The 7,559-nt window shown below is 41.9% G+C and overlaps 1 pseudogene across 1 annotated transcript; it reads right to left on the bottom strand.

The window, feature by feature from the left end:
• Window positions 1–645: 645 nt before the first annotated feature.
• Window positions 646–2,150, bottom strand: LOC306642411 (casein kinase I-like; annotated as a pseudogene). Its single transcript has one exon. The product of its transcript is annotated as a casein kinase I-like (transcript).
• Window positions 2,151–7,559: the final 5,409 nt, after the last annotated feature.

Raw genomic sequence — 7,559 nt, forward strand, 5'->3', positions numbered from 1 at the left:
AAAAAAAAATTAAAACTGCAATAGTCAGTTTTCTGTCCTTTGCTCAGAACAATTTGCATGTCCTTCTGCTTCCTGGAGAAGGAATTTGCTTGTCAAAAAAGCTAAGAACACCAACACAGAGGGACAGTAGACTGCAGATTTCTCACAGCTTGTGTCCTACAGTGTGACTTCATAGGAGAGAGGGAGGAAGAAACCTGAACCCTAGGGCCAGCTGGGTTGTAGGTTGCCCAGAGGGAAAGGAAGCCATACTGTCAGACACACCTGGGAAGTGGAGAAGATTCTTCTTAGCCCAGGCTGCCATCTTCCTGCTACCTTCTTGGCCACACCCCCACTCTCCTGAGCTCTTATTACAGACAAAGCATTTACCTCACTAGCTTTTATGCTGGAGAGGGTTGAGGATAGGGCAAGAATCTGAGTAAAGTAGAAGGGGAGGGAGAGAATAGTAGTCCTTGAGTTTTTGTGAATGACACCTTCACTGTAAACAATGGGAAGGAGAGTCAAACGGGTAGCCCCAAGGGCAAGCAGTGGAGGAGCAGCAGCTCTGGGACCTGCTCACAGCCTCAGGCAGGAGGGGACAGCAACTGACCCACTGGTCCCTGGTTGCCCACACTGGCTTCTTCCAGGGGCATCTGCTTTCTTCTTTTTGGTTTGGATCTTCACCCTCCCCTACAGGGGAGTCCCTTCCAATGAGAAACGACAGGAGCTGCAGGTGCAATCAAGTCAGAGTCCCCAAGGCCTGAGGACTCCTAGGAGGCACTGATCACTTATGGCGCTGAGCAGTCTTTTTCCTTTTCCTCTTAAAGAAACAGCAGCACTTAGCTTCCTCCACTACCTCCACCTTGGCATGAGCTGTAATTTGTGCATTGGAGTGTGCTCCTGTGGGGTCATCAACATTCAGCTCTCCATTGGTTGAGTTAACCACCTGCACTGATCCCCCATGGTGGTCTGCAGCCAAGTGAGACATCAGGTACGAGGTATTGGTCTGCCAACTGGGTTGAATTTCCCATTCTCCTCGGCCCTCTGATGATGAAGTCTGATTCCAAAGAGGCTGCTGTTGTGATGGCCAATCCCTGTGCATGTGGCTCTCTTGAGTTATTGCAGTTGCACCAGAATCTACATGAACAGACCCTACTGGAATAGGAATAGGCCTCCCAACACAATCATAGGCATAGTCAAAGATGTAGCCTTTCCTTTTAAAGAGGTCTGTGAAAAGGGTCTGTAAATACTCATAATCAGGTTTTTCAAAGAAATCTAATTGCCTGACATATTGAAGGTAGGTTGCCATCTCCTCTGGAAAGTCCTCACAGAGTTTCAATGGGAGTATTCCTTTTGGTGTCTCCGATTTTTTGATATCTCTCTCGTAATGTATCAGCCTTGAGTCCTTGCCAGGGTAGGCTGCCTTGAAGGAAATACATGAACATATGGCCTAGGGCTTCCAAATCATCTTGACAGATTTGCTCTTTGCCAATATGCATGTTGATAGACATATATCTTGCAGTTCCAGTTAAACTTCTGTGCTCCCTATAAGGTATGTGTTTTTTGGTTTCAGGGTCAATGTATTCCCTGGCCAGTCCAAAGTCTATAATGTGTATTACATGCTCTTTCTTATTGCCTTGTCAGCCAATAAGAAAGTTCTCTGGCTTGACATCTCATTAAATGAGATTCTTTGAGTGCACATATTCCATTTGAGACAGCAACTGGATGGCTATCATTAACACTGTCCTCAAAGTAAATGTCTGGTCACAGAGGTCAAACAAATCCTCCAAGCTAGGGCCAAGAAGCTCCAGAACCAAGGCATTGTATTTCCCACATGGTCCAAAGTAGTATACTTGTGTGAGACCTTCACCTGCACTGCTGAGCTGTTTATAAAACCTGTACTCTAAATGAAGCTGTGGAGCATGTGATTTTATTGGTTCCAGTTTGATTGCTACATATTCATTGGTGTAAAGATTTTTGCCTAATCTGAGCTTTCCGAAGTTCCCACACCCTATCTTCTTGCCAACCCTGAAGTTGGGTCCTACCATAAGAACCCCAGAGGATGTCGAGGAGCCAGATGGTCGAGAGCAGTGTGCACTCCTTTGTGCCATGGGTTTAGTTTTCTGTTGTCTTTCATCTTTTTCCCTACTAGGATGGTCCATGATCCTACATGACAAAGTATATACAAAAAGTATATAAAAAAGTATATACAAAGGTATACACAATGCGTAGCCTCATTATGTATACCTCTCTTCAAAATAAAAGTATGTCCAAATAAACCGTAGTCAGAGAAATATAAGAAGTTCTTTTGGCACCATATTTATGTTTCTAATGTATCTCTAATGTATGGAGATAAAAAAAACATTGATTAGTTCCTGTAGGACATGTAGTCTGTAGGTGTCAAGCATAGGAGGACATTTTGTAACCCATTCAGCCCCATTGAGTCAAAAGTGTACTGGCCTCAACTGTCCTCCTGGAATGGGCATGCTCTGGGGCTCAAATCAGGTGGGCGCAGTCCCTTCCCGGAGGAGCCAAGTGCTTCACTACCCACCCACAACTGTAGCTTCTCTTTCCCAAGAGCAGAACCGCAGTTTTGTTATTCAGTTTCCAGTTGTGTTTTCGAAGCAAACAGCTACAGTTGGTTTGAAGCAATTGCTGGTGACAATTTTGACTGGATGTGAAGCTCACAAAGTGATCTTTCTGCTGATTTTAAGTAATTGGTTCCAGGTCAACATCACACTCACAACACTTCTCAAGGTAGGAAGCAAGCAAAACTCTACTCATATGTACTGGTCAGATGGCCCCAGATAGGAAGAGACACAGATGTGTTCAATGAATCACAAGCATCAATAGGGCAGTTGAATATTGTTCATAGTGGCATTTGGTCTACATGAAATGATTGCTTTATGGGTGGTATGGATGTGGTATAGATATATTTTATGATGAATTAACCAAAATTATTAGTTGTTTTTATATCATTCAGATTTTTGTAAAAGCAAATTTGACTAACAGTCACTGCTGAATTTGTATTATTATAAAATTATAATTTTAGTTGCATACCAAATTTACTCAGTGTTGGGTTAAGAGATGAAAGTCTTAGTGTAAATTCCAGTAGGCTAAATAATGATTTGTTTTGTATTCCAACAGGCCGTTTTATCTTCATTCTGAAGAATAGGAACAGCTTATCCCAACTTACTAAACTCCAGAGCTCAACATTCAGCCAGACAGGATTTGGATGCACACTTTATTTCTGGTAAATATCAAAACCAATGTTCAATTACCTTCACAATAGTAATCTGGCCTAGTGTTTGTAGAAATACTCCTGAACATATTAGGTGTTTTAAGAATTGCTATTGGGGCGATTCAAGATGGCGGACTAGAGGGTGGCTGCATTTCATGTTGCTCCAGGACTCAGGATTCAAAAGAGGAGATATTGAGAGACTTGGGACCAACTCAAAGCAGCCGGGTGAGTCTCTTCCATTGGGGAGGCATTCCGGATGGGGCGGTAGTCCCAGAACACAGGGAACTTTGTGAAGTAGAGCTGCCCGGCAAGACCCCCCCCCCCCCCCACCCCGCTGGAGCAGTGAACTCGGACAACTGGGGGAGTCGTAGAGGAGGCCAGTCAGCACAGCGCTGGGACTCGGAGCAACCACTGGGGATCTGGTGGCTGCCCAGGGGAAGAGCAGCAAGGAAAGCTGTGTGGACTCAGAACACCGGGGCGGCCCTGAGGAGGAGGAGGAGGAGCATGGCCACTTGAACTCGGAGTGGCTATACCAGAGCTACAGGCAGTAGCCAGAGGAGGAGCAGCGCGGCAAGATGTTTGGACTCAGAGCAACCACTTCTGAACACCCAGGGGGTTACCTGGAGGAGGAGGAGGATCGGGGAGGGTCACTTCGACTCAGAGTGATTGATTGTCCAGGGCTACGGGCAGTTGGTGGGAGGAGGAGGCACGCAGTTAGTTGCTTGGACTCCTAGTGACCACACAGGAACACCAGGCAGCTGTCTGGAGGAAGAGGCGTGCGGCGGGTCTCTGGGACTCAGAGCGATTGTACGGGGCCCCAGGTAGCTGCTCGGAGGAGGGGCCACATAGCCAGGCGATTAGGTGCAGAGCAGGATCCCAGGATCTAGGAGGCTTCTGGGTGGAAGAGCCGCACAGAGACACCCTTAGGGGCGGAGTGAAGGTTCGAGGACAGTGGGCAGATTCTCTGAGGAGGGGCAGCCTAAGGAGATTTATCTGTGAAGGGTGAGGCTCCCAGGCCCAGGAGGTAGGGCTGGGCCCCTGGGAACTTTGCAGAGGAAGGCAGCCCAGCCCAGGCAGTAGCTGTAAATCAATGGGAACCACTAGGAGGGAACTAACAAGCGAGACCTCCCCACCGGGTGAATCTTCCCTGCCGGGGGAGGTTTCCCCACAAGGAAGGTAAAACCAGAGACACAGGCCCAAACAGGCCTTGCCTCAGCTCGCAGCCTAATTCCCCTTTGGATGACCATTGGTCAACAAGTGGAAGCACCTCTGCCCACTAGCAGGGAATATAACCCTACTGAAGGACACCACTCCTAGAGAGGCAGCTTCCTTGTGGAGCACCGCATTATCAACTTCCTCCAAGACTTCAGCCTACTGAAGGGTAAGAGGGGATATATATAGAAATCTTCAGGGACATTGTAAGTCAATAGAGGAAATCTGCAATATCTCAGCGGTCCACTGATACCTGAACAATATGAGAAAACATGGAAAGAAAATGCTGCAAAAATATCTAGATGTTACATCAATAAAACCCAATGACAGACATGGCAGAAGAAATGACAGAAAAGGAGTTCAGAATGTACATAATTAAAATGATCAGGGAAGCAAACGATGAGATGAAAGAGCAAATGCAGGCATTGAATGATCGCACCAATCGACAGTTAAAAGAGCAAATACAGGAAGCAAAAGATCATTTCAATAAAGTGTTAGAGATATTGAAAAAAAAAACAAACAGAAATTCTTGACATGAAGGAAACAATAAACCAAATTAAGAACTCCATAGAAAGCATATCCAGTAGGATAGAACACCTGGAAGCCAGAACCTCAAACATTGAAGACAAAATATTTAACCTTGAAAACAAAGTTGAACAAACAGAGAAAATGGTAACAAATCATGAACAGAATCTACAAGAACTATGGGATATCATGAAAAGGCCAAATTTAAGAATTATTGGGATTGAGGAAGGCCTAGAGAAACAAACCAAAGTAATGAACAATCTATTCAATGAAATAATATCAGAAAATTTCCCAAATCTGAAGAATGAAAAGGAGAATCAAGTTCAAGAGGCTTATAGGACTCCAAATACACAAAATTACAACAGACCCACACCAAGTCACATTATAATGAAAATACCTAACACACAAAATAAAGACAGAATTTTAAAGGCTGTTAGAGAAAAGAACCAAATTACATTCAGGGAGAAACCAATAGAGATATCAGCAGATTTTTAAATCCAGACCCTAAAAGCTAGAAGGGCCTGGAACAACATTTTTCAAGCCCTGAAAGAAAATGGATGCCAACCAAAAATCTTAGGCCCAGCAAAACTTACCTTCAAATTTGACGATGAAATAAAATCCTTCCATGATAAACAAAAGCTAAAAGAAGTTACAAAAAGAAAGCCAGCATTACAGAACATTCTCAGCAAAATATTCCATGAGGAAGAGATGAAAAACAAAGAAGCAAATCAGCAAAGGGAGGAATATTCCTAAAGGAATTGTCAAATAAAGGAGGAACCAAGTTGTGTCAAACAAATAAATAAATAAAATTTAAAAAATGAACCAAATGATCGGGAAACCAAATCATATCTCAATAATAACCCTGAATGTTAATGGCCTGAATTCATCAATCAAAAGACATAGACTGGCAGATTGGATCAAAAAGAAATTTGCAACAATATGTTGCCTGCAAGAGACTCACCTCGTAGAAAAAGATACCCATAGACTAAAGGTGAAAGGATGGGGAAAAACATTCCAAGCACATGGACTCAGCAAAAAAGCTGGAGTATGCACCTCATTTCAGATAATGTGGACTTCAAGCCAAAGTTAGAAGGGATAAAGAAGGTCATTTCATACTGCTTAAGGGAAGCATAAATCAGCAAGATATAACAATCATAAACATCTATGCCCCAAACAGTGGCTCATCCATGTATGTCAAACAAATCCTTCTCAATTTCAGAAACCAAATAGACCATAACACAATAATACTAGGTGATTTTAACAAGCCTCTCTCACCACTGGAAAGATCTTCCTGACAAAAATTGAACAAAGAAACCATAGATCTCAATAACAAAATCAATAATTTAGACTTAACGGACCTTTATAGATATACCATCCAACCATGAGCGAATACACTTTCTTCTCAGCAGCACATGGATCCTTCTCTAAAATAGACCATATATTATGCCACAAAGCTAATGTTAGCAAATACAAGAAGATAGAGACACTACCATGTATCCTATCAGATCATAATGGATTGAAGTTAGAAATAAATGAAAGAGTAAAACACAGAAACTATTCCAACATCTGGAGATTAAACAATATGCTATTATATGATGAATGGATAACAGAAGACATTAGGAAGGAAATTAAAAATTCTTAGAGGTAAATGAGAACAAAGAAACATCATATCAAAATCTCTGGGAAACTATGAAAGCAGTATTTAGAGGAAAATTTCTTTCATGGAGCGCATTTAATAAAAGAAGTAAAACTCAACAAATAAACGACCTAACACTACAGCTCAAAGCCCTAGAAAAAGAAGAACAGACCAGCACCAAAAGTAGTAGAAGACAGGAAATATTTAAACTCAGAGCTGAAATCAAAGAAATTGAAACAAAAAAAAATTACAAAAAATTGACAAAATAAATAGTTGGTTCTTCGAAAAAATAAACAAAATTGACAAATCTTTAGCCACACTGAAAAAGAGAAGAGGAGAGAAAACCCAAATCACTAAAATTCGGAATGAACAAGGAAATATCACAACAGACAGGATTGAAATACAAAACATAATTAGAAGCTATTTTGAAAATCTATACTCCAACAAAATAGAAAATTTCGAAGATATCAACAGGTTTCTAGAGACATATGAATTGCCTAAACTGAATGAGGAGGACATAAACAATTTAAATAGACCAATTTCAAGTACTGAAATAGAAGAAGTCATCAAAAGCCTACCAACAAAGAAAAGTCCGGGACCATATGGGTTCTCAGCCGAGTTCTACAAAACCTTTAAGGAAGAGCTCATTCCAATACTTCTCAAAGTATTCCATAAAATAGAAGAGGAGGGAATCCTCCCAAACTCATTCTATGAAGCCAATATCACACTGATACCTAAACCAGACAGAGACTCATCAAGGAAAGAAAATTTCAGACCAATATCCTTAATGAACATCGACGCAAAAATTCTCAACAAAATTTTAGCAAATCGCATACAAAAATGTATTAAAAAGATAGTGCACCATGATCAAGTGGGTTTCATCCCAGGGATGCAAGGTTGGTTCAACATCAAGAAATCGATGAATGTCATTCACCATATCAATAGACTTAAAGTCAAGAATCACATGAT

Source organism: Sciurus vulgaris, assembly GCF_902686455.1.
Source record: "Sciurus vulgaris genome assembly, chromosome: 12".
Classification (NCBI taxonomy): Eukaryota; Metazoa; Chordata; class Mammalia; order Rodentia; family Sciuridae; genus Sciurus; species Sciurus vulgaris.